The sequence below is a fragment of the Aethalodelphis obliquidens genome, unplaced genomic scaffold (assembly GCF_003676395.1).
Source record: "Aethalodelphis obliquidens isolate GAN/ISIS:26980383/991018 unplaced genomic scaffold, ASM367639v1 scaffold7, whole genome shotgun sequence".
Classification (NCBI taxonomy): domain Eukaryota; kingdom Metazoa; phylum Chordata; class Mammalia; order Artiodactyla; family Delphinidae; genus Aethalodelphis; species Aethalodelphis obliquidens.
Window position 1 is genome coordinate 11,756,411 of NW_020837951.1, and position 27,324 is coordinate 11,783,734.

A 27,324-nucleotide genomic window follows, 5' to 3' on the forward strand; every position below is an offset into this window, starting at 1 on the left:
CACAACTAAGACTTCGCATGTCGCAACAAAGATCCCGCAAGTGGCAAGGAAGATCCTGCCCGCCACAGCTAAGACCAGGCACAGCCAAATAAATAAATAAATATTTTTAAAAATATTTGAATAAGAGATACCATTAAATGCTTAATGCTGTCCAATCCTCCTATTTAAAAAAAATTTAAAATTTTACCAAGTGCCAAGCACCATACTTAGTTCCTGAGATATATTTCTCATTGGATCCTTAGGACAACCTTTTGCATATTGTTAGGTATGACATATTATTATCTCACTTGACCCCAGACTTTTTTAGTGCAGCTTGTCTCTCCTCCCCCAACAGACTCATGTCCTTCCTGCAAAGCCCAGCTTTAATGATCTCAACTCATGTCCTTCCTACCCCACGAAGGTAGAGAGATGACGCTGTCCTCAAAGTGCTTACAGTCCAGGGAGGTGACAGACAGCAAAAAAACTACAATCTAGTCTTATAAGAATTCATGGTTTCATGGGGCTATGTGCAAAGCAGTGGGAGTTTAGGCAATGTGTTGAAGGCAGCCAAGGAGTTCTGCAGAGAATACATTCTGAGCTGACTGATAAGAACACCAAGGAGTTTTTCAGGAGGATAAAGAAAGGTATGGTGGTTGGAGGTGGGGAGAGGGTACAGAAAAGGATTTGGGGCCTAGCACTTGACTCAGGAGGCTCAGAAGTGCCATATTATGTCAACCACAGTTCTCATGTTCAGTGTAACTGGAGGGTCAAGTTGGCCTGAGGAGGGGGCAAAGGCAAGGGCGTGTAACTTGAAATTTAAGGCCAGATCATCAAAGCCTTTTTTTAAAAAAATGTATTTAATTAATATATTTATTTATGGCTGCATTGGATCTTCTTTGCTGTGTGTGGGCTTTCTCTAGTTGCAGTGCACAGGCTTCTCATTGTGGTGGCTTCTTTTGTTGTGGAGCACAGGCTCTAGGCATGTAGGCTTCAGTAGCTGTGGTGTGTGGACTCTAGAGCGCGGGCCCAGTAGTTGTGGCATACGGACTTTGTTGCTCTGCATCATGTGGGATCTTCCCGGACCAGAGCTCTAACCCGTGTCCCTCGTAACCCATGTCCCTCGCATTGGCAGGCAGATTCTTAACCACTGAGCCACCAGGGAAGCCCATCAAAGCCTTTTAAGTTGAGTTAGGGTGTTTACACTTTATCCTGTGAATGAAGCAAAGCTGTTAAAATATTTGAGCCTAGTATGTTAGAAAGATGGAAACGCCCTGAATGGAGCCGCTGTGGGAGATCCCTCCCGTACCCCCAGCTCTCCAAGCCTTGGCTCTGTGTGGTCAGGTCATTTCCACCCTAGGCTGGGAATTCCTTTAGGGCAAGGACCTATCTCATTCACCTGTGCATCCCAGCCCCCAGTACAGCACCTGTCATGCATGAGGTACTCAGTAGTAGGGGCCCACCTCGCCGGCAGAATGCTGGGTACCAAGAAGGTGCCGGGATAATGAACGTAAAATAAAAAGCAAACCTTCATTTCTTCCCCAGCATAGGCTGGGCAGGGGTTCAGCCAAAGTCTGACCTAACTCTAAGGAGGTCAGAGAGGTCCTGGCCCCAACTCAGTCCCAGGGAGATCCATGAAGAGTGGGAGGAGAGGAGGTTGCTGACTAAACTGCAATGTGCTAGAATTCGCACCTATTGTCTTTTATCTATCCCTCCAACAGCTCCTAAATCGGAATTATTGTCCCAGCTTCCCGGACCAGGAAACTGAGGATGAGTGGTTCTGTAATTTGGTCAAGGTCACACAGCTGGTTGGTGTAGGAGGTGTGGAAGCTGGGTTCCAACCTTTTAACTAGTCAAAGCTCCCTGGGCTCCCCCTCCTCCACCTGGAGAGGCATTATGGCACCTACTCCGTTTGCGTAACTACTTGAGTTGGCGGATACCGAGCACTGGGGCGCTGGGCGGGAAAGGCCGGCTCGCCCCGGCGGCGGCCGGGAGCCGCTCCCAGATTCGGAAGTTACGAAGTTTCCGTGCATTTCGCTCGCCTCCCTGCGCAGCTCGTCCCCGCTCCGCAGCAGTTACGCCGCTAGCGCAGCGAGGCTCAGGTGCTGCAGCAGGAGGGGGCCAGGCGCTGGGAGGAAGGCGGGGACGCAGTTTACGTAAGCGTCCGCTCGCAGGTGCATGCGGCCGCCACCAGCGTGTGCTCCCTGCGCGCTCCCAGGTGCGCAGTTGGCGCAGGCGGTGGCGCGGCACGGCGGCGGCGGGCGCTGGCAGGCGCTCTCAGGTGCGGCAGAGCGCGCGTGGAGGGGGCGCGCGGCGAGCGAGGGGGCGGGCTTTCCGTTTCCCAGCAGCCGCGGGGCCCGCCCCCCGGCCCGGCCAATGGGCGCCCTCGGATGCGTCACGTGCTCGCCGCCGCCGCCGCCGCCGCCGCCGAAACGGAGACCGGAGCCGCGAGCGCCACCAGGGCAGCAACCGCCGCAGCCGCCGCCGCTGGGCTGAGGAGTCGGAGACGCAGGCGGACGAGGTGGCGGCGGCGGCGGAGCGGGAGCGGGGACCGGGAGCGGGCAGAGCGCGGCGGCGCGGGTAGGCTGCGGCGGAGGGGCAGGCGCCTGCGCGGCTGGCCGTCCCGGGCGGGCGGCGGTTAAGGCGGCGGTTGAGGCGGTTGGCGGTGCCGGCCCGGGCCCCGCATTGTTTGTTGTGCGTCCTTAGCAGCGGCGGCGGTGGCGGCAGCGGCGGCCGGGGCGGAGAGCGGGGAGCAATCCCGGCCCCCGTGGCTCCGGCATTGTGGCGGCCGCCGCCGCCGCAGTTGCGGTACCCCGGCCGCTTCGGGCAAGGGCAGCGGGCAGCCTTCCTCACCTTTGGGGGGCACAGCGTCCCGGCCCCGAGCGAAGGGAGGGCGTGGGCAGTGTGGGGGGACCTGGCACCGGGGGCTCTGGGTGGGATAGAGGACGAAGGGTTCTGGGCAGGTGTTGGAGGACGTTGGGGGCAGGGGCTGGGGGAGAGACTGCGCGGGGGCGGGTGGAGGGTGTGGGCAGATTTGGGGGAGAAGGAAGGGTGAGGGATCCGGCCCAGTGGAGGCTGAGGGCCTTCAGGCAGGTTCTGGGGACCCATGGGGGCCGGGGCGAGCGAGGAAGGGCTGGAGGGCGGTCGGGCGAATGGGGGGCAGCCCGTGGGGGTTCGGGAGGGTGTGAGGGAGGCTTGGGGAGGGCAGGGGCGAGTGTGATGGGAATGGAAGGAGAAGACTGGGGACTCAGGGGAGTCATGGAAGAGGCGATGTCCCGGCCGGGGCTGCGTGCGAGGGACAGGGACTGGGGGCAAGATAATCAGGAAGACCGCGGACAAATGTGAAGGGAAATGCGGAGGTGTCCGGCTCGGGGACAGTGTGGCAGGGTGAGCGTGGAAAGGGTTGGCGGGGAAGGAGGGTGTCGGGGGGGGGTCTCTGGAGTGATGGTGAGGTGTTCAGGCAGGAGGTGCGGGAGGATAGGCCCAGAGGCTTCAAGAGACCTGTGAGAGGTGTGAGGGCAGTGTCTGGCCAGGAGGGAGGCAGGAGGCTGTTGAGGCTGGATAGAAGGGCCCTGCCAGGGGAAAGCATGTGAGGGCAGAAGGCAGGTATCTCTCTGGTAGCCGTGCTCAGGGGAGATGAGTAGAGGGCAAAAGGGGGAGGGCGTTTGGATCAGGGTCTGAGTTTGAGGGGTTTGACAGAGAAGTGGGGACAGTGGGAGAGAGTGATGGGGATGGAGAGGAGATGCCGGGGCATTTAGCGAAGAACAGGACAAGTGAGTGAAATGGAAGGTGTTCTTTTTTTTGGGGGGGGGGCCATGCCACATGGCATATGGGATCTTAGTTCCCCTGCATTGCAAGTGTGGAGTCTTACCCCCTGGACCACCAGGGAAGTCCCTGGAGGGTGTTCTTGAAGGAAGTATGGATGAAGGTGGGGGAGCAGCGAGAGAGGGGACTTCGGGGTTGGGGAGACCTTGGAGGGGACAGGTGGAGTGGAGTGTGTGTGAGGTGGAGGGCCAGAGGTGTGGGGGGAGGGAGATGTTCTTCGAGTGGCAGGTGAGGTGGGGAGGGGGAGCAGATGGAAGGAAATGTTTCTGGGGCAGCACGTGTGGAGGGAAGTTGGGGACAAGGAAAGGGGGGTGGAGTGTGTGGGAGGGAAATCAGTAGAGGGGATGCGTAGGGGATAGGTTTGAAGACAAGTATACAATATGTGCAGGGAGGGAAGCATGGGTTTGGGGGGCTAGATTTTGTCTGGTAGAGGGAAGGAGGTAGGTAGGGAATAAAGGGAAGGAAAGGGGGAAGACAGGATATCTTTGGGTAGAGGATGTAGAAGAATGCGTAGTGCCTGTAGTGGGGTAAGGAAAGGGTAAGGTGGGGATGTGTGTGGACATGTCTGTTACTAGAAAGGGGTAGGTTGTGTATTGGATTGGGGCAGCGGTGGGGAAGTAGGAGGCCCAGGTTTAGAGCAGGAAGTGAGTATTCAGGCTGGAGAGAATTAGGAAATCAGATTGCTTCAAAAGAGTATGGAAAGAGCGGGTCCTGAAGTGTGGAGAGAGATTGGAAAACTTGGGGTCTTGAGAGATTAAAAGGGCCACAGTTTTTTAGGTCACTGTAAGTATACAGAAGAGCGGAGTGTAGAAGTTGGAAAAAAAAGAAACTAAAGAGGAGGGGATTAAATTCTGACCTTCACAGGAACTGGAGAGTGTGTGGGGTTGTGTGTGTGGATCCTGGAATGATGGTACTGGAAAATGGAGAACATTAAGCCCTTTACCATATATGAAAGTTCATGCTTCTAGAATCAGAGAGATCGTGAAGCCTGATTTTAGTTCCAGAACCCAGTGAATGGGGAAGGGCTAAGGGAGACCTGAGTACACACTCCCAAATTTGGAGGAGTTGTGTGGTGGAGTATCGTCCTAGTGCATTGGCCAGATGAGTGGGCAAATAGAAGAGGCATACAGAGTCAAGAGGAGTATACCAAGAGTGAACAGAAACAGAATTGCAGCAGGTGAAGGGCAGATGTCTTTGTGAAGATACTGCAAGAGAGCAGGGCCCAGCGTGTTTGAGGGCTATGTATCAGAGGGAGGAAGGGATACCTTGGTGCAGTGTCTCAGGTACCCTGGTGCTTTCTGGGTAATAGGGCAGTTTTCAGGCATTTGAGTGATGTAATATCTGAGTCCCATGCTAGAGGCAGACAGAGGTAATGTACATTCAGCTTCTGAAAGTGGCAGGAATGGAGCTCTATGGCTCTTCAAGGTGCAGATAACAGATCCTTTGTTGTCAGCTTTTATCCCCAAATAGTTCATGTAAAATTTAGTTAGAGGCTTTTGGATTTTCTGGTATTTTAATTTAAGTTGAGGAGTGCAGTGTTAGCTTTATTTAGGAAAGACTTCATGGATTGTGTGGACATATGGAATAACCTTTAGGGGTTTGAGCACAGACATTTCAGCAGGTCTCATTCAGTGTTCTGTGGCTTGTGTTAGATTCTTTGGGATTTGGAAGGATTAAGGAAACTGCTTTGAGATTGCCTCGGTAAGCAGGGTTTTCTACAATCTTGGAAAACGATTTCCCTTTTGACAGTTGAAAATTCAGTCTTGTCAGATTTTGCAAAAAAAATGATTTCATCACGTTGCAGAGATAACTTCAATTATTGCTTTGTGGGCTTCATGTATTGTATAATGTGGTACCTAGTATGATCTCAAATAAAAGGTCCTCTTTGGTACCTTGGGAAGCTTTCTGGGTTGATTAGTTTTCTTCTTTTATCCATTTAGGAAGTATCTAAATTCTAAGTTTGAATAATGCAGCCATTGTAAGTTCAAATAATAAGTTTGAGTGGAAGTGGGAATCTTGCCTAAACATAATGAGAGCTGAGCAGAACACCACATTTTAAGTAATCTGTATCTGTAAATATAAATATTTTAAAAATAAACTGGAAGCTAATCATTTTTAAAATTCAAATTTGAAGTGTATACTGAAGCGTATCATGAAGGCAGCAAAGTAACGCTCTAAAGACATTGCTATAAGATTTTATTTTTGGAGGGCAAAGTTTTTAAAATATAAATGGCTTTGATTGAAACTCTTAGCGGTATTTTGAGATTTTTATATATGTGTTGAATTTAATTATAAGGATCATGTTTGACCCCTTTGGCTTCCTGGCAGATAATTTGAGCAGTAAGATATAAGATGAATAGAGTGACCTTTGAAAATTCTCTCCCATATAACTATTGTTTCCTCCTTGTATTTTTAAAGTCCATTGTGTTGGTTCATTTCATTGATTTGGCGCAAGCAGTACTTTCTTGTTCAGAATACTCAATTCTGGCATAGTGTTCTGATTATATGTATTGTTCCGTGAAGTTCTATGGTTTGGGATAATTTGTAGGCACTTTAAAATATTATGCTAAGTTTATGAACCAAGGAAAGCAGGTTGTTTAGACTTTGTAGGCTAAATAATTGGGTCTGGTTTTATTTTCACTGGTGACTTGCTGGACAAGATACTTAATCCCTTTGTGCTTGTTTCTCCTCCAGAAACCTGACTCTTTATCTATCTCCCATGAGAATTGAGATGGTTTATATAAAACAAGTTTAAACCTTTCACGAAGATTAGGACTATGTAAATAGGGGTAATAGATGTTATTTCTTTGGTTCTTTTTTTCCTTTTAGCATGGTCAAATAATAATTAGTACTTCAGAGTTTGGCGTTAGGTGGGTTAATTTGTAATGAGAAACTTGGATAGAGATGAAACTTCTGTGAATATCAGAGATATCTGCAAATTGAAGTTTGTTCATTCTTTACTGTCTACATATCTTTCCTGGCTCATTTCTGCAGCTGAGTATTGGTGCTGATTTGAATTCTTGAGTCAAGCAGAAACTTGTGAGAGACATTCTGAGTTCTAAGCATGAATTTCCAGACACAGAGTACTTTTCTCACTCAGTGAATTCAATTTTTAAATCAGGAATAATATGATTTCCCTATGTTTTTTGCAGAAAATTGATTAATTCTGAGTGACTTGAACAGAAAAATGGGGCTATCGCTTCTTCTAGTGGCATTGAGCCTCCTTTTTCAGATTTATTGCATACTTTTTCCTTTTTTAAGTTTTAGTTAACAAATAATTACCTATCCATTTCACATTTCCAAGCCCATTGACAGGTTATGCTCTATTTGAGGGGCAGTGATTTTCATTTTATTTTTATTTATTTATTTTTAAAATTTATTTATTTATGGCTGCATTGGGTCTTCGTTGCTGCGCGCAGGCTTTCTCTAGTTGCGGCTAGCGGGGGCTACTCTTCGTTGCGGTGTGTGGGCTTCTCATTGCGGTGGCTTCTGTTGTTGCGGAGCACGGGCTCTAGGCGAGTGGGCTTCAGTAGTTGTGACACGTGGGCTCAGTAGTTGCGGCTCGTGGGCTCTGGAGCTCAGGCTCAGTAGTTGTGGCGCATGGGCTTAGTTGCTCCACGGCATGTGGGATCTTCCTGGACCAGGGCTCGAAGCCATGTCCCCTGCATTGGCAGGCAGATTCTTAACCACTGCACCACCAGAGAAGTCCCAGGAATGATTTTTAAATGTTTATTTAATGTTGTGTTTGGTTTATTAGTTGTAAAAAGCCTCCAGATCTGGTCCTGATTGACATTGCAAAAATGTAAATAGTAAGTTGCTTTATTAGGCATTAATTTGCTTGAGCTTGGTAATACCCAGCTCTGATAGTCTTTCTATGCTAGCTGATCTATTCTTAATAGTTTACTCTCTTTTATAACATGTTTGGACACCATTACCCATCTTACTGCTCTTCTGCTTTCATTTGTTTTGCATAGACCCTTTTATTGGAAAATTGGTTGTTTTAAAAATTTTGTTCAGCTGTAGAAAAACTTTCTTCTGACAGGTAATTATGAGAGGCTTCATAATTCAGTTTAATTTTAGAAAACTGTTTATTGAGAGATGTAAGTTAAATTTATACGTCAGTTAAAACAGAAAGGAATAAAGTAATGAGACCAGATTAATGGTGAGCTGAATATTTAAATGGTTTGAGCCTGAAAGACCTGCAAATCTTTAACTTTTAGGTCTTGCATTAAATAGTGAGGTGACCAAATGACCTGGTCTCTCACCTTCATGTCTTTTATTTCTTGTCCTGAGGGTCCTTTAAGTGTATCATTTTTGAGAAGTATGGTGTCTGTCTCAACAATATGTGTGTTGTGGAGTGAATGAAGGCAGTCCTAAATTTTAGTTATTTGATATTCAAATTCTCTTAACTTACGACATAACTAACACTGTGTAGAACATCTGCTTTCTTTAGTTAACTTTAGCACAACTCAAAAGGGTGCAGTTGATTATATCAATAATTAAATCACAGCTTTGGGTTGTGTGACTTCATGGTTCATTTCCATTTGAAAAGTGAGAATTCTGCAGCAGGTTGTGTGACAAATTCTAAAGCATTTCTGGGTCATGGATAAGGTGTAGTTTCTTACTGCACCTGCAGAATTTCCTATTCTTTGCAGTTTTCCAGGTGCCAGGGCTTTTCATGATATCCAGTTGGTTAGATCAGCATTTTGTTTATGAGTTGAATTTAACGATATTAATACCATTGACCTAAAGCAGAAAGTAATTGTCCTAAAGACTCTGTGTAGATTTTTATTTTTTATGATGCTTACCTGTTTTGTCAGTTTACGTCAGCAAACATGTGCTGGCTTTAGGCTCAAAGGCATGTTTTGTGCCAGACCTGAGATTTCTTAGTAGGGCTCAATAATATTTTTTTTTTTTTTTTTTTTTTGCGGTACGCGGGCCTCTCACTGTTGTGGCCTCTCCCGTTGCGGAGCACAGGCTCCGGACGCACAGGCTCAGCGGCCATGGCTCACGGGCCCAGCCGCTCCGCGGCACATGGGATCTTCCCGGACCGGGGCACGAACCCGTATCCCCTGCATCGGCAGGCGGACTCTAAACCACTGCGCCACCAGGGAAGCCCAATAATATTGTTTTGAGTAAAGAACACGTCCTTCCCTAGATAGATTGACCCTTAATGTGAAAATGGAGTCCGTAATTTTGGTTACCTGTGTTTAGTCAGCCTAACTAAAAATCAGTATATTTTAAGACAGCTGGGTAGTGTTTTGTTTCTAAAAGGTAAGATGAAGGCAGTTCATTATTATTATTTTTTGTTGTTGCGGTACATGGGCCTCTTACTGTTGTGGCCTCTCCCGTTGCGGAGCACAGGCTCCGGACGCACAGGCTCAGCGGCCATGGCTCACGGGCCTAGCCGCTCCACAGCATGCGGCATCCTCCCGGACCGGGGCACGAACCCGTGTCCCCTGCATCAGCAGGCGGACTCTCAACCACTGCGCCACCTGGGAAGCCTGTTCATTCTTTTTTTAAAAATTTATTTATTTGTTTATTTAGTTTTGGCTGGGTTGGGTCTTCGTTGCTGCGCGCAGGCTTTCTCTAGTTGTGGCGAGCGGTAGCTACTCTTCATTGCAGTGTGCAGGCTTCTCATTGCAGTGGCTTCTCGTTGTGGAGCATGGACTCTAGGTGCACGGGCTTCAGTAGTTGTGGCATGCGGGCTCAGTAGTTGTGGCTCTCGGGCTTTAGAGCGCAGGCTCAGTAGTTGTGGCGCGAGGGCTTGGTTGCTCCGTGGCCTGTGGGATCTTCCCAGATCAGGGCTCGAACCCGTGTCTCCTGCATTGGCAGGTGGATTCTTAACCACTCTGCCACCAGGGAAGTCCCAAGGCAGTTCATTCTTATGATGTTTATAATTCCAAGTAAGTCTGAAACTTCTCAAACATTGCATCTAATCATGCAGTGATTAGGCTTTTATAGAGCTTAGGCAACCTACATTTTAACCTAATGGAACTACTGGATACTGGGTGGCTCTTGACTTAACTCTGGACAGCTCAGTTTTAGTTAGCAAAGTTAGTGAACTAGAGGGGAAAGGTGTTGCAATTTTGGTAGTGTAGGTTAGCAGCTGGAGAGAATAAACATGTAGTGCCCTTGGTATACATATTTTCCGTTGCTTTTGTTTTTTAAAATGTATTTATTTACTTATTTGGCTGCATTGGGCCTTAGTTGTGACACGTGGGATCTTTGTTGCAGCATGCAGGATCTTTGTTGGGGAATGTGGGATCTTTCATTGTGGCGCGCGGGCTCTTTGTGGCACGGGCTTCTCTCTAGTAGCGTGTGGGCTCTGTAGTTTGCAGCACTCAGGCTCAGTAGTTGCCACACGTGAGCTTAGTTGCCCCATGGCATGTGGCATCTTAGTTCACCAACCAGGGCTCGAACCCGCATCCACTGCTTTGGGAGGTGGATTCTTAACCACTGGACCGCCAGGGAAGTCCCTTTCGGTTGTTTTTGAAGTAAGCTCTAAATACGCTTATAACGTCAAGTTTAGCATGGGAGGACAGATATCAAAAATAGTAGTGATGAGGCTTTTTAAAAGATGGTATCTTAAAAATAAGTATCAACTGTGATGCTTTCTGATAAGCCAGCTTTGTGGTAAGTGTTGTGGAGTTTACACAAAATTGGCTTTTGAAATTGGTCAGTATTGTTTAGTAGTGTTGTTTATTTTTAGAGCTCAGGGTTCACATACCTGGACTTTGGTCCCTATGATAGTTGTGTAGGTGAACAGCAGAGTATTACATTTGAAGAAATGGAGGCAAGAAGAGTTGACCCTGGAGCAGAGATAAGCAGGCTTTCAGAACACCCTTTCAGAAGTTGTATATCAAATTCCTGATAGTCCCCAAATTTGGCAAGGAAGGTTGATGGCTGCAGAAATTTGAAACCTGCCTCCTGCCTCTTTTAGTCAAGCACCTGAGTACAAGGCTTTTTAAGGGCTACCTGGAATAATGCTTGTCTTTCTTAGGAAACTCAGGGTCCTAGGATTATGCAGTAGCACTGAATCTGAGGGAAAGGGCTAGCACTTGGGTGGACTCTCCTTATAGGTATGCCCAGAGGTGACCCTAGTGCAACATCGATTGCTCTATTGGGTAGTAGAAGAATGTTTTTGACACAAAAAGACTTGGCTCAGAGGTCTGATCCTGCTGTTTACTAGTCATAGATCTCTTTCCTCGTGTATAAAATTGGAATAAAACCCCTAATTTACAGAATTATAGTGAGGATTAAAGAAGATAAGAAAATTGTTTGTAAGCTGTGAAGCACATAACTTTCTTTGAAAGGAGGTTTGAGTAGAAATTAAGGACAGGCTTTGAAGTAATGAGCAATTTGACTCAGAGGACCTGGATTTTTTTTTTTTTTTTATCATGGCATTTTCAGATGTACATAAAAGGGAACAGTACGGTGAACGTCCATATACCCGTCATCTAGCTTCAACAATTACCAGCATCTTGTTGCTCTTGTTTCATCGGTCTCTCATTAACAATTTTTGCTGTTGTTTTTGCTGGAGTATTTACAGCAGATCTTTTTTTTTTTTTTCCCTGCAGTACGCGGGCCTCTCACTGTTGTGGCCTCTCCCGTCGCGGAGCACAGGCTCCAGACGCGCAGGCTCAGCGGCCATGGCTGACGGGCCCAGTCGCTCCGCGGCATGTGGGATCCTCCCAGACCGGGGCACGAACCTGTGTCCCCTGCATCGGCAGGCGGACTCCCAACCACTGCGCCACCAGGGAAGCCCCTACAGCAGATCTTAGACATCATATGCTTTCATCCATAAATACTTTAGTGTGTATTTCTAACAAATAAGAACCTCAAAAAAACCCCCACAAAACTATTTTAACCCTCTAAATTAACAATAATTCTTTATCTAATACTTAGAAGGAGCTGAATTTGAAACATAGCTCTACCACTCACCAGCTTTGTGTGTTAATCAAATTACTAGCTCTCTGAGCTTCTGGTTCCTTATCTGTAACATAAAGATAATACCTCATGAAGTTATTTTGAGCTTAAATGAAATAACACATAAAATGCCTAACATGAAGTTTCTCAGTAAATGGCCCAGCCTCCTATGGCATGTGAATTAGAATTATGGGTTGCCCTCCTCCCTTCTTGAATATCCCAAAGAATAACAGTACTCTGAAATTATTGCCCACTAACCTAGTGAAATTTCTCATCATTGAGCTATTTGACTCTTCTGGTGAAATTCTGTTAGCAGTTGAAATCATGTCCGTCTTCTTTCCTGCAACATCATTATTCTCCTGTCTACAGGCTCATTCCAGTCAGCATATATATGCTATTATTTAATCTATTATTTTTTTAAATGACCTTTTCTTGACCACACTGTCTCTCCTAGCTACAACCCAATTTCTCAACTTCTTGAAAAAGTTGTTTCTACTCATCTACAGTTTTCCTGTCTTCTCCTGAACCTACTGCAGTGAGACTTTAACTCCATCACCGTACTGAAACTGCTGTTGTCAAAACTACCAAGTTTAATTTTTACTTGATCTTTTAGCAGCATTTGGCGCAGTAGTTGCCTCCTTCCTTGAAATACTTTATGCTCTGCTTTCTAGGACACCACACTCTGCTGGTGTTCTTTCTACCTCCTTGGCTTCTTCTCAGTCTCCTTTGTTGGTTCTTCCTCATTACTCCTACCTCTTAATATTGGACTGCCCCATGGGATCTCTGCTCTTTATTCTCATTCTCTTGGTGATCTCATTCAACCTCATGACTTTAAATACCATATATGTGCTGATGACTCCCAAAATTTTTATCTGAAACTCCAGGTTACTGCCTATTTTGATACCTCCACTTACATATTTCATTGACATCTCAGACTGAACTTGTCCTAAATCAGACTCCCTATTTCCTCTGCCCCTCTTGTCGTCTTCCACATCTTAGTAAATAGCAATTTCCTCCGACTTTCCAGTTGCTCAGGCCAAAACTTGGAGTCATCCTTGACTCTCTTCCTCTCACACACATCTGACCCACCAGGCAATCTTGCCAGTCCTTTCTTCAGAATATATCCAGACTCTGACCACTTTTCATCATGTCTACTGAGTTGAGTCTACATCAGCTCCTCTGAATTACTGCAGTAGCTCTTTTTGCTTTCGCCCCCTTATAGTCTGCTTGCAATACTGTAGCAAGAATGATCCTTTTAAAAAGGTAAGTCAGGTTTTTGTCTCCTTCTGGTCAGAACCCTTAGTGATTCCCCATCTTTTTCAGAGTAAAAGGTCAAGTCCTATCAAGGCTGTAAGTGATTGGATCCCTTCTTTCCTCTTTATTTGTTTGTTTGTTTGTTTATTTATGGCTGCATTGGGTCTTTGTTGCTGTGCGTGGGCTTTCTCTAGTTGCGGTGAGTGACGGCTTCTCATTGTGGTGGCTTCTCTTGTTGTGGAGCGTGGACTTTAGGCACGCAGTCTTCAGTAGTTGTGGCTCGCAGGCTCTAGAGTGCAGGCTCAGTAGTTGTGGTGCACGGGCTTAGTTGCTTTGCGGCACGTGGGATCTTCCTGGACCAGGGCTCAAACCTGTGTTCCCAGCATTGGCAGGCGGATTCTTAACCATTGTGCTGCCACGGAAGTCCCCCTTCTTTTCTCTCTGACCTCTTTTTTTTTTTTGCTTACTCCATTCTGACCACAGTGGCCTTCTTCTTGTTCCTTTAACGTGCCAGGCGTATTCCTGTCTCAGGTCCTTTGCATTTGCTGTTTGCCCTGCCTAGAATGCTGTTTCTCAGATACGTGCGTGGCTCCATCCTTTTCAGGTCTTTGTGCGTATCTCCCCTTTCCAGTGAGGCCTTTCCTTCCCACTCTGTTAAAATGGCAGTTCATCCGTTTCTGGCCCTCCCTAGCCTCCTTTTCCCAGCCTCTTTTTCTGCATACCACTGAAACCGTTTAACTTATAGTATATTTTCCTTGCTTATTTTGTTTATTGCTTTTTCCCCTTCACTAGTGTTTAAGCTCCATAAAGGCAAGGATTAATGTTGGTTTTGTGTTCTGTAGATTCTAAAGCATCTAGAATAGTGCCTGGCACTAAGGCACTTGAGTATTTGTTCAGTGAACTATTCTTTTATTAGTTGTAGTCTGTTACTTTGGTAAAGGATATTATAGTTGTAGTGTTTAGTTGGAATTTTGGTTTTTCCTATGGAATACTGTGCACCTTGATGTCTTTTTGATGTATTTCTGATTCTTCTGAATATCCTTTCTTCAGACTGCTAATAGGTTTTATTATTTATTCGTTATAATTTTGAGTACTTGTTATGTACTATGCTAGTTGCATTGGGGGATACAAAGATAAAACATAGACCCTGAACTTTAAGAGCTTACGGTCTATGAGGGGAGGTGATGGTATGATTTTGAGATATCTGTAAGATTTTTTTTAAAGTAAGTACTTAAAATGGTCCAGAAATTTAGAAGAGCAAGGAATTATTTCTGCTAAGGGGAATAAGGGAGAGACTTAAGAGAGGATGTGGTATGTGGTACCTGTGCTGAGTCACAGGAAAAAGTGGGATTAGTTTATGAGATAATGCAGAAGAGAATTCCATACAGAGGGAACTGTGTAGGCAAAATAAGAATGCTCAACATTTCTATGGAAAAGAACAAGTGGTTCACTTAATTAAAGATAAGGGAATATGAAGGAAATTGATAGAGTGTAAGTTTGGAGTGGAATATTGGAGTCACTGATAGAGGCCTTGAATGTAAGAATGAGGAATTCAGACTTTTTTCTGTTGACAGTGAGGCTTCAGTGAAAGGTTTTGATTGAGCAAGAGTGGAGGGATGACATTAGAGCTACCTTTATGAATTTGACAACTTTATGTGAAAAGAGGCCAGAACACATACTGATTAAGATGCTGTTGTAACAGTTTGAGGAAAAAAGTGATAAAGGTAGTGCAAGTGGGTATAAAAAGAATGCCTTGGTACTGACGAAACTTGGTAACTGGATGTGAGGACTGAGCTCCAAGTCTACAAGGTTTCAAGCTTAGTTGACAGGCCGGCTGGGGTGTCCTGAAGAGAAGTCGGGAAGCCAGGAGAGGTGGGATCAGGGACAGGTTTAGTTTAGTTTTGGTATTGAGTTTGCAGGTGTGGTGGTGACACCAGGTGATTATTGTTCTGATAGAAAGAAAGTCAAGAATCTTTTTATAAAGGATGTGCATCTGTGGCTCTATGCCTTCATTTATTTTTTATTTTTTTATTTTTTTTTTTGCCGTAAGTGGGCCTCTCACTGTTGTGGCCTCTCCCATTGCGGAACACAGGCTCCAGACGGGCAGGCTCAGCGGCCATGGCTCACGGGCCCAGCAGCTCCGTGGCATGTGGGATCCTCCCTGACCGGGGCCCGAACCTGTGTCCCCTGCATCTGCAGGTGGACTCCCAACCACTGCGCCACCAGGGAAGCCCCTATGCCTTCATTTTGATACAACTAATTGGCAGAAAGAGAAGTAAGATTCAATTCTGAATCTATTATTGAGGTCTGAATCTAGATAATTGATTTGGGAAACTTCTGATAAGTTATCCAAACTTTTCTTTTGATTTGTAAGTGGCTCCACTTGTTTCACTAAGTTTGTTAGATAAGCTGCTTTAAAGCGCTTCAGCAGCTTGATACAACCTAAATGTTATCCTTTGAGTGTCCCTTTACTGCTGATTCACTGGCTGTGGATATCTAAGGAGTGTCTGTCTTACCCCTTTGAAAAGAACAGAATGGGAGTTCCGAACTAGTTACCTCGATCACTTTGTTGAGATCACTTTGAGTTAAAAGGTTTAGGTTTGCATGATCATGCCGTAGCCCTCTTTTTTCCCTTAGGACTTAGCGGTGTATTGGAGGAAGACAAGCCCTCTATGCTAATTAATGGCAGTTAAGGTGTTAGTTGCCAGAACATTTCTTTAACAACCTAGACTTAACAAAATACCAGAAGATATCAGAGGATTTAGCTTCTATTCCAGGCAAATTCAAGAACAGAATAAAGTCCTTTTAGATTTATATCCTTTTAAAGAGCCTTGTAGCAGGAGGAGTTTTTGACCCCAAGGTTATTTATAGGAAAAAATTATTTGCAAAATACTTTGATTAATGTATACAATTTTTATTTATAGGCTAGATAATGATGCATGATATTTATATTTCTATACTTAATGCATTTTTATTTTTTAAATAAATTTATCTGTTTATTTTTGGCTGCGTTGGGTCTTCGTTGCTGCACACGGGCTTTCTCTAGTTGCGGTGAGTGGGGGCTACTCTTCGTTGTGGTGCGCAGGCTTCTCATTGCGATGGCTTCTCTTTGTTGCGGAGCACGGGCTCTAGACATGTGGGCTTCAGTAGTTGTGGCACGTGGGCTCAGTAGTTGTGTCTTGAGGGCTCTAGAGTGCAGGCTCAGTAGTTGTGGTGCACGGGCTTAGTTGCTCCACAGCATGTGGGATCTTCCTGGACCAGGGCTCGAACTCATGTCCCCTGCATTGGCAGGAGGATTCTTAACCACTGTGTCACCAGGGAAGTCCCCTTAATGGATTTTTAAATAGTTGAATAAAAAGACATCATTGAGTTTGTTAGTTGAAAACTTGCAGTTCACCAGCTTGGTTTAGAATGATCTTGAGCTTACCACATTAGTCATCTCTGAATTCTCTTCCTTTGTGCTTAGATCATCATGTCAGTGAATGTGATTTTGGCAATATCCTTATGGGGCCTGTTCTTGTTTTCCAGTAAATAGGAGTCAACAGGACCCAATTACCCTGAAATGAGAAAGTTTTCCTATTTAGGATAACTTACATTTTTCAGTCCAATGGAGGTGTGGTGGCTTTTAGTTTGTATTATATATGTTGTAGTTAATTTTGCAGATGTAGCACATATTGTAATTTTTTTTAATCTAGGCAATTTTATTTCACATAATTTGTTTGCCAGGACTATAACATGTAACATCTTAATCTTGTGAGGAACCTGTGAGATTCTTTTAGTCTTGCTTTGTTCTTTGACAGATGTAGAACTCAAGATACATCGAGTGGCTAAGGCACTTGTCCAAAATCACACACCTCACTGGTGGCAGAGTTGGGATGAGAAGTGGATTTCTTGACCTCCAGGCTTGGGCTCCTTCCACCGTCTCAGGCTGCTGCATTAGAAATGTAGACCAGAAAACTTTGAATAAACTTAGTTTAACTTGTCACATTGCTGGCACCTAATGACGTTCAGTAGGAACAATTAGGATATTGTTTTCCTTGTTCCTTCTGAAAATTAACAGTTTTAGATCAATCATTTTAAAGTGAACAATTTGGTGGCTAAAATTTAGTACGTTCACAGTGTTGAGCAACCACCACCCTGCCTAGTTCAAAACATTTCCATCACTCCAAAGTGAAACTCCTGACCCATTAAGCAATTGGAAAAATTTTTAAGTGATTAAAATAAAAATCTTTAAACAATTAAAATAAAAATCTTTACTATGACCAGGTCAACAATAGCAGGTTTGTATTAGAGGTCACCCATCTCTGATTTGCCAATGAGAAATAAAGAGAATCATCTTTAATGCTATTTAGTAGTAGATGTTATTATACTTAACAAACAGCAGCATTACAAAGAAAGTGTCAGGCACATAATGATTAACAGTACTAATAGCAGACAAGCATTATGCATATTATCTCTAATCTTCACACTAGCCTTTCAGAAAGGTTTCTCTATTTCAGATAAGAAAACTAAGGCTTTGTTCAGTAACTCTGAAATCACTTAACTGTTAAGTTGTGGACTTGGGATTTGAATCCATGTCTATTTGGTTCCAAAAGTTTGCAAAAAGCAGCAAATGGAAGGGATCATCTTCCCTGGTCCTAGGGGACCAAGACTGTTTTAGCAGGACAGCGTATAAGGGAAGGGGAGTTGAGTTTGCTGGTCTTGTTAGTGTCTGCAGTAATAACCACTTTCTCCTGACCAATTGATATCCATATTCCATAGGGGGAAAGCAAAATAGGAAATAACCTTTGGAACTCTTTAATGGACATTATTATAAACAATTAGAAGAAATTGCATTGTAGCTACTGAGATGTGTTCTTAGAAATTCTATATTTCCTTTTTTCCTTTCCATTTATTTTTAGCGAATTGTTATTTGATTTTAAAATTATAAGTTGATTTGCTTGAGTAATTAGTGATTAGTCATAACAGTATTGGAGCTTGATTGACTTTCCATTTTAAGATACTTTAAAAAAGTGGTTGTTCACTTCCAAAGAAGAATAACTCAAATTGTGTGTGTTGAAGGATTTTGTAATTACACTTTTGCCCCTGTTGAAAAAAACCCTAATTGTATCTTTTTTAAAGTTTGAAAGAACTTTAGTAGGCCAATTTTCAGTTATTCCCCTGGAAGTGGCAAGTCACCTCATAAACCTTGTCACTTTTTTTTTTTTTTTTTTTTGTGGTATGCGGGCCTCTCACTGTTGTGGCCTCTCCTGTTGTGCAGTACAGGCTCCGGACGCGCAGGCTCAGCGGCCATGGCTCACGGGCCCAGCCGCTCCGCGGCATGTGGGATCTTCCTGGCCTGGGGCACGAACCTGTGTCCCCTGCATCGGCAGGCGGACTCTCAACCACTGCGCCACCAGGGAAGCCCACCTTGTCACTTTTTACTGTGTTTTGAATGATGTGACTTCTCCTGAGTAATAGGCACTGGAGTAATTTGCTTCGATATGCTGGATTTCGGGTAAAAAGGATGTAAAAGATAGCTTCCTGGCTACTTTGGACAAAAGAGATTTTTTTTTTAGGTTATGTGAGCATAAAAAGAATATAAGCTGTAGCCACAGCAGCCATCTCAGATGTCCTGAGTTTAAGTGTATTGATAGATGTCCAAAGAAGTATAGATTTTTGACAGTGACCTTGTGACTTTTGCTAATATCTAAACAGTAGGTACTTACATAAATGGATTTCAAGCTTTTAAAAACTTTTTATTTAAACTTTTAAAAATACCCTTTTAACTTGGCTCAAATATTACACATCATTTTTCTCCTTTGACCAAGGGATGAGTTTTTTTCTCTCTGGAACCAGGAAAAACATGTCATAAAGAGTACAGACTTTGGGATTGGTCAGATTTCAAATCCTTTCTCTGCCACTTACTAGCTGTAAGACCTTCTCTCACCTTTTAAAATGAATATAATACCTCACAACTTTGCAGAGTAGGATTAGAGAGTGATGTCTCTAAAGGGCTCAGCACAGTGTCTGGCACACATTAAACTGTGTTCAAATTGTAGTTTTTGTAGAAAGAAGTCTAAATTTTGCTAGCCTAGACAAATATCAGTGCAATGCAAATACAGTAAAACCTCGTAATGTATACTGTTCTGCAATCAATACATTTCTTCTTGGTTTTTTTGGGGTTTTTTTATGTTGAAGTGCCATGTGTCAGTTTTCACAGCTTCCTGCAGCTTACCCTCCTTTCCTCAGAAATGCTTGGCCAATATCTCCATTGATTATTGTATGATTTACCTCATAGAAGAGATGGTGCTCCCTATACAAGCTAATGATGAGGCATTTGCTCCTCATAGCAGTCCTTCACTGAGGTGTTCGTGTGTTGCATGCTAACAGGTTCTTACCACCTTCAGAGATGTCTGCTGGCTGAATGCCCAAGCTTATGTCAGAGAAGGAAGCTCTGGTTGCTTGGAATGAAAGAGGTACACAGTGCCTGCTTAGTGTTTATAGTATATTTTATGATGATTGTTAGTATTAAAGCATGAAAATCTATATCCTAGTCTATTAATGTTACTCATTACTTCCCCCATTACTTGTTTCGCTTCTGTTGTTCAGAAAAGCGTACAAAAGGCCTTTTACTCTAAACTGTAGGCTTGAGGTTGTGATGAATTATAATCTAAGAATATCAGTTATGGAGGGGACTTCGGAGATCAGCTCGACTTACTCTTTTATCTTGTAGATGAGAAAACTGGCTGAGAGAAGTTGCGACTTGCTCAGGGACGCAGAGAGCAGGTGACAGGTCTAATTTCCAGTCTAGTGTTATGAGCTAACCTGGTAGAGTGGGGAGAACACTGGACTTTGAGTCGCACAGTCCTGATTTTGAGTCCTGGTTCCACCATTTATTAACAGTATGACCTTTGTCAAGTGCATCCGAGTCTCTTTCCTGCCCTGTTATACTTTGTTTGCAGGGTTGTGAGGATTATGAAGTAATGTAAGTAAAGCACAGTACCCGGCATAGGCTATGGACTCAATAAGTACTGTGTGCTATGTTGTACTGTTTTTCTTGATTACTTAAAACAGGTCATATGGCTAAGTGATTATTCTTTATGAAATGGGAATCAGTGAGAATGGTTGATGTTTTTGCCAAATCCTTTCACTGAAAATCTAAGTAGTAGTTCATTGTAAGAGGGCTGCTTACTGCAAAATGAGAGCAAAATTCATTTTGCGCTCAAGAGCTGCTCTGAGTTGTACAGTGTTGATGTGGTTCCTTCCTGGGAAATGTCTTCATTTCCCAGGGAAAATGGGCATAGTATGGGGAACACCAAAATCAACCTACATGTAGTTACGCTAGCAGTTCTCAAACTTACTAAACTTAAGATTCCTTTACACCCTTAAAAATTATTGAGGGACCCCAAAGATTTCTTGCTTATATGAGTTACATCTGTTGAAGTTTATATTATTAGAAATTATATCAGCTAAAAATGTATATATTTATTAATTCATTTAAAAGTAACAAATGTTAAATTATATATGTGTAAGTATATTTTTTAAGATTTTAGGTTTTAAATTTTTGTTTCAAATTACAAAAGTAATACATGCAAATTAAAGTAATATAGAATCAAATTAAAAATGAAATTATTTAATTCCTGTCATATACAGACTGCAACCCCTGTGGTCAAGAGTTTAGCATGTATTCTTCCAGAACTATTACTGTGCAGTTATAAATTCTCTCTCTCATACTACAAATGTTGATTGGTGACTTCGTTTAAAATAAAAATTGTATATATTTAAGGTACACAACATGATGTTTTGATAAACATATACCTATTGAAATGATCATTGTAGTCGAGCTAATTACCATATCCATCTTTGGTATAGTTACCTTTTTTTTCTTTTGGTGGTGCGACCACCTGAAATCTACTGTCTTAGCAAATTTCTAGTATCCAGTACAGTATTATTAACTATAGCCATCAGGCTTGACATTAGATTACTAGGTTTATTCATCCTGTATAACGATAACTTTTTACCCTTTGACCAACATCTACCCATTTCCCCCACTTCCTGCAAATGATATATTTTTAATGAAAAATAACTCTTTCCCAAAACACAAAATAATTTAGCAAGAAGAGTGGCATTGCTTTTACATTTTTGCAAATCTCATTAATGTATAGCTTAATAGAAGACAGCTGGGTTCTAATAGCTGCTTCTGCATTTAGTCTGTTGTGGTATGTTGTTCTGGTTGAATTTGGCTTCACACAGATTTGAATTTGAAACAGGGGAGGTGTATTTTAATAGCCTTTTCTGATAATTGTGGATATTCTTCTTTAATACTATACCAGTTCCCCTTCGGACTTCCCTAGTGGCGCAGTGGTTAAGAATCCACCTGCCAATGCAGGGGACATGGGTTCAAGCCCTGGTCCGGAAGATCCCACATGCCTTGGAGCAACTAAGCCCATGAGACACAACTACTGAAGCCCACATGCCTAGAGCCCGTGCTCCGCAACAAGAGAAGCCCACGCACCGCAACGAAGACCCAACTCAGCCAAAAATAAATAAATTTATTTAAAAAAAAAACCCCAAAACTTGACAAATGGTAGTTTCTTAATGGAATTTGAAACCAGATCAGTGAGCTTTTCATATTTTGTCACATTAAAATTTATTGATCTGTTGAAAAAAATTATTTATATTTCTGCTGCGTCTGGTCTTAGTTGCGGCACGCGGGCTCTTAATTAAGCAGTGCACGGCTTCTCTCTAGTTGTGTCGCGCGGGCTTATTTGCCCTGCAGCATGTGGGATCTTAGTTCCCCGACCAGGGGTCGAACCTGCATCCCCTGCATTGCAAGATGGATTCTTAACCACTGGACCACCAGGGAAGTACCTGATCTGCTGCATTTTGAATGGATCTTTATCCATACATAGTTTTGTAACATTGTTACATTGGTCATTTGGAAAATGTTGGTTCACTGAATTATGTTGAGCTTCCAAATGTGATGCATTTCATTTTGTTATATCTCTGTACATTATGTAGCCTCTGGAAAACTCTACATTTGTGAGAGAATGAGAGTTAAAAAGGCATGTAATGCCTTAGTACTACTGTGAAAATACTTTTGGCCTTGTAGACCCCTGAAAGGGTCTTTAAGACCTCCAGAGATCCCTGGATCACAGTTAAGTTAGACAAATTGGTAAATTAAAGATAGTGACTAGATTTGCAGACTGCTGCTTAATAATGGGTAATCTGGGAATTAAGATGGAATGGATTGTTGTATAAGTCTCAGAAACTATCTTTTTCCTTGAAATAAGAAGTGGCCTAATTTTGAAATGCAGTGAATTGGTCATTGAATATTTAAGTGCTTTTTATAGATAAGACTTTGTGTTAAGGTACTACTATGCATTATGAAAATGGATTCCTTCTCTTCAGTAGTTTATAGTCTAACTAGAGAGGTTAGACATACAATTTCATGACAAGATAACTAATGCAGTGTTCTCTGTAACAAGTGTGACATACAGTGTTGGGTAGAATGAGTTTTAAATAGGTGAGGGAGGGACTTCCCTGACAGTCCAGTGGTTAAGACTTTGCCTTCCAATGCAGGGGGTTGCAGGTTCGATCCCTGGTCGGGGAGCTGGGATCCCACAGGATCACGGCCAAAAAACCAAGACACAAAAAACAGAAGCAATATTATAATATTGCTACAAATTTAATAAAGACTTAAGAAATGGTCCACATCAAAAAAAAAGAAAATCTAAAAATAAGTGAGAGAAAGAGGAGGCCATTGTCTTTATGGGGGAAAAGTGTAGTGCTTATTCAGATAGTCATAATGTCAGGCTAGACTGGAGAATTCATATAGAATAATTAATCTAGGCTTGCAAAATTAGATTGCATTTATATTTTTATTCTCACGTTGTTACCCTATTTTTTTAGGATTGTATGTTTTCCAGTATTTTTATAGCTTCTTATTTGTCTTTTTAAAAAATAACTAATTCACTGTGATGTGGGTAGGACTAGTTATCTGTCAGACATCTATCGAAAAGTTATAACTATTTGATAAATAAGAAAACAAGATGAAGTAAAATGTGCCAAGAACACTAGATATGAGTAATATGTTATTGACACATATTAGAATGTATATATATTTTCAGAATAGAATGAAAAATATTCAGATCCCTTTCTTTGGGGCAAAAGTATGTATGTATGGGTATACACAGTAAATATCTCCACTCAAGACTTTCCAGGAATATTTTAATGTTGCCTAAAGTACCTTGTGTACACCTTGTGCTTGGTTCTTCCCTTATTAGGTGTTACAAAGATTTTAAAAAATTTATAAAATGCCTAGCATGAGAAGGCACTCATATGGCAGCTATTATTATTGTTGTTGTTGTTATTACAGCTTTTTCAATTCAGGGTTATCTCTAATGTACCCCTTAGATAAGACATCAGACTTCTCAATAGTGTGAGTGTTCTGACTAGTTCCTTTGTTTGAATATAGTAATTCAGCTATGTTGGCCTCCATTTATGGAGTGCTCATCACTTTTTCAGGCACTGTGCTAAGCACTTTACATGTGTTGCTTTTTTAGATCTTAACAGTTTCACTGTGAGGTGAGTAGTGGTGTTTCCGTTTTATAAATGAAAAAAGTGAGGCCTGGAATGGTTAATTGAGCAAGGTACTTACTAGCTAAGAAGTTGTGTAGCTGGGATTTGAACCCTCGTCTGTCTCCAAAGTGAATTTTTTTTTTTTATATTTTATTTATTTATAGCTGTGTTGGGTCTTCGTTTCTGTGCGAGGGCTTTCTCTAGTTGTGGCAAGTGGGGGCCATTCTTCATCACGGTGCACGGGCCTCTCACTATCGCGGCCTCTCCCGTTGCGGAGCACAGGCTCCAGACACGCAGGCTCAGTAATTGTGGCTCATGGGCCTAGCTGCTCCGCAGCATGTGGGATCTTCCCAAACCAGGGCTCGAACCCGTGTCCCCTGCATTGGCAGGCAGACTCTCAACCACTGCGCCACCAGGGAAGCCCTCCAAAGTGAATTTTACATTTCTATTTGGGCAGTAACTTTTAAGGAAATATTTTGGGATTGTAGTGGGAATTTTGCTATTTTTCAATGGACAACTATTTTAAGGGGGAGGGTGGTAGTTGGATGGTGGTTATTCTCCTCCTTTAAAGTTATTGATTGGTATTTGGATTCCAAACTTAAAAAATTATTTTTACTTAGTTGCGTGATGAAATTATGGTAAAATAGTAATGAATTGAAAATTTTCAAGGTGACATTTTGCTGTGTTGGTGAACAGTTTGTTTGTGGATTTTTACAGCTTGTTTTAGGCCAAGAATTAACTTACCTTTACTGTCTAATAATTACTCTTTGATTCAATAATATGGTTATAGTCACATTTGAAAGAGTATTGTGGCTTACAAAGCTGGTTTGAGGGAAAAAAATTCATTTGTACTGGCAGTCAGCCAATATTTTATAAGCTACAATTTTCTTTTGAATAGCTGGTGGTTTGTAGCTCCATAATTTGTGGTTCTTCTGAACTTGTAAAAAGATTACACATATTTAAAAATGACCTTATCACTTTAATGTTTTAAGCACCATACAACTGTCGAATTCTGTTATGGGATAGGATTCTTGTGTTTTTACTTAATTTACCTGGGCTGAGAATCTGTTTTAAATTAATAATTTATACAGTGGAATTCCCCGCCCCCTACCCCCACCCCGAACCTCCAAACAAACCTAAAACCAAAAGCTATTTGGGTAATGTAAGAGGCAGTTAAAGGCAAAGGAAATGTGGATCTCTCTACGTCAGTCTGCCAAATCCTTGCAGTATCCATGCTATTCCATTTCCTAGACACTGCTACTCGGATGTGTTAAATTATGTGGTATGTGGGTTTGTTTGGGTGTGTTTAGTGTTCCTGCGTGACATTTAGTTTTAAATCGTTTTTTTTGTGTGATGCTGCCACTGCTGCTTTTTCACATGCAAGTGGAAAAGAGCACTTCATTTGAAATGCTTCGTGTTCTGTGCCTTGTTCTCATGGTTTGTGTGTAGGTAGTTAAATTTGTGAAAGTCATGAGATTGTTTCAAATCCTTCCTATTGATTTTACGTTAAATCTTAAATGGAATATGGTAACCTTTTTTGCTTGAAAGATTTTGGAAAGCCAGATTAATAGTTCCATTTTTACATCTGTAGAAGTTTCACAGATGAAAGTGAACCTAGAATTCAACTTCTGACTCAAACTGCATTACCAAGGAAGGACGTTATTTAAAAATATACCATAATGAACTGTTGTCTTTCTAGGGCTAATTCTTTGAGTCTTCTGTTTTTGGAAGTTGGTTGAGATTTGGGTTAAAGTTTCCATGTATCAGTGGATTGATTTTTGTAGCTAAGATTTTAGCAAATTGTTAATGGCCAGTCCTTAACACTTGTTAATAATCTTGGCATGCTAAAAAGGGTTGCTTTTGAAAAGACTCTTCTTACTCTGGCAGATACTAATGCTCAATCTTAACTGCACCTTGGAATTATCTGAGAGCTTAAAAAATGCAGATGCCTGGGTTTCACCTTGAGGGAGTCTAATTGAGTTGGTCTAGGATACTGCCTAAGCATCGGAACTTTTAGAGGTGATTCTTGTGTGCACCTGAGGCTGAGACCCACTGCTCTGGGAAATTTGTCAGCCCACCCAAGAGGAAATATTTGATTTTGGAGAGTATATCTTTATCTTTGGAGCATAAAAAACTTCTTTTTTTGAGATAATTGTAGATTCATTTGCTGTCGTAAGAAATAATAAATTCATTAATAATCCATCAGTATAATTTGGTCATTTCAAGAATGTTATAAAAGTGGAATCATATACTATGTAATCTTTTCAGATTGGCTTTTTTTACTTAGCATAATTCCATTGAGATCCATCCAGGTTGTTTGAATAGTATCAATAGTTTGTTTATTTTTATAGCTGAGTAGTATTCCATGGTAGGTAGGTATGTCTCAGTTTGTTTAATTGGGGGACATTTAGATTGTTTCCAGTTTTTGGCTGTTACCAATAAAGCTGATGTGAACATTTGTATACAGGTTTTTGTGTATACATTTTCATTTACCTGGGATTAACGCCCAAGAGTGCAATTGCTTTGTTGTGTGGTAAATATAATAGTTTTGTAAGACACTGCCGTACTTTTTCAGAGAGGCTGTAGCATTACATTTCCACCAGGAAATGTATGAGTGGCTCAGTTTCTCTACACCTTAACCAGCATTTGATGTTATTACTGTTTTTTAAGGAAAATTAACAGACTTTATTATTTAGGGCGACTGTAGGTTTACAGAAAATTGAACAGATAATACAGAGTTCCCATATGTATCTTCCTTCCTCACTGGTACCCCCTTTTATTAATATCTTGCAGTAGTTAAATTGATAGACCAATATTGGTACATTATTAACTAAAGTCCATAGTTTACATTAGGGTTCACTCTCCGTGTTGTTCATTCTATGGGTTTTCACAAGTACATATACATCCACCATATCATACAGAATAGTTTCACTGTCCTAAAAAAAAATCTCCTGTGTTCTACCTATTCATCCCTCCCCCACCCCCAGCCCCTGGCAACCACTGATCGTTTTCCTGTCTCTATAGTTTTCCCTTTTCCAGAATATCATATATCTGTGGCTTATTAACCTTGGAATTTCAGTCTTCAGTTGGTTGAATCCACAGATGTGGAACCCAACGGGCTTAAGCATAGTGGATACCAAGGGATGACTGTAATTGGAATTATATGTTTATATAGCCGTTTCAGATTGGCTTCTTTCACTTAGCAATATGCATTTAAGTTTCCTCCATGTCTTTTGGTGGTTTGATAGCTGATCTTTTTAATTGCTGAATAATGTTCCACTGGGTGGATATATCACAGTTTGTTTATTTATTCACCTATTGAGAGACATCTTATTTCCAGTTTTTGAAAATTATGAATAAAGCTGCTATAAACATTTGTGTCCAGGTATTTGTGTGGACATAAATTTTCAACTCATTTGGGTAAATATCTAGCAGCGCGATTCCTGGATTGTATGAGACTGTACTTAGCTTTGTAAGAAACTACCAAATGGTTTTCCAAAGTGGCTGTACTATTTTGCATTCCCACTATTTTGCAATGAATTATTTTTTATTTTAGCCATTCAGATCAATATGCAGTGATACCTCATTGTGGCTTTAATTTGTATTTCTCTGATGGCTAATGATATTGAACATCTTTTTATGTGCTTATTTGCCATCTATATGTCCTTTCTAGTGAAACATCTTTTACTCATTTTCTAATTGGATTGCTTGTTTTTGTTTTTTTACTGTTGAGTTTTGAGCATTCTTTGTATATTTTAGATAGAAGTCTTTTGTTGG

The 27,324-nt window shown here is 42.1% G+C and overlaps 1 protein-coding gene across 8 annotated transcripts in view; it reads left to right on the forward strand.

Annotated features, from left to right (window-relative positions):
* Positions 1 to 2,473: 2,473 nt before the first annotated feature.
* Positions 2,474 to 27,324, forward strand: part of STRBP (spermatid perinuclear RNA binding protein) — a 136,925-nt gene continuing 112,074 nt past the window's right edge. For 6 of the 8 annotated variants that reach the window (XR_003432508.1, XR_003432509.1, XM_027104926.1 and 3 more), the window contains exon 1: positions 2,510 to 2,556. The gene's annotated coding sequence lies outside the window, so the exon portion shown is untranslated. The other 2 variants (XM_027104924.1, XM_027104923.1) reach the window with 2 other exon arrangements.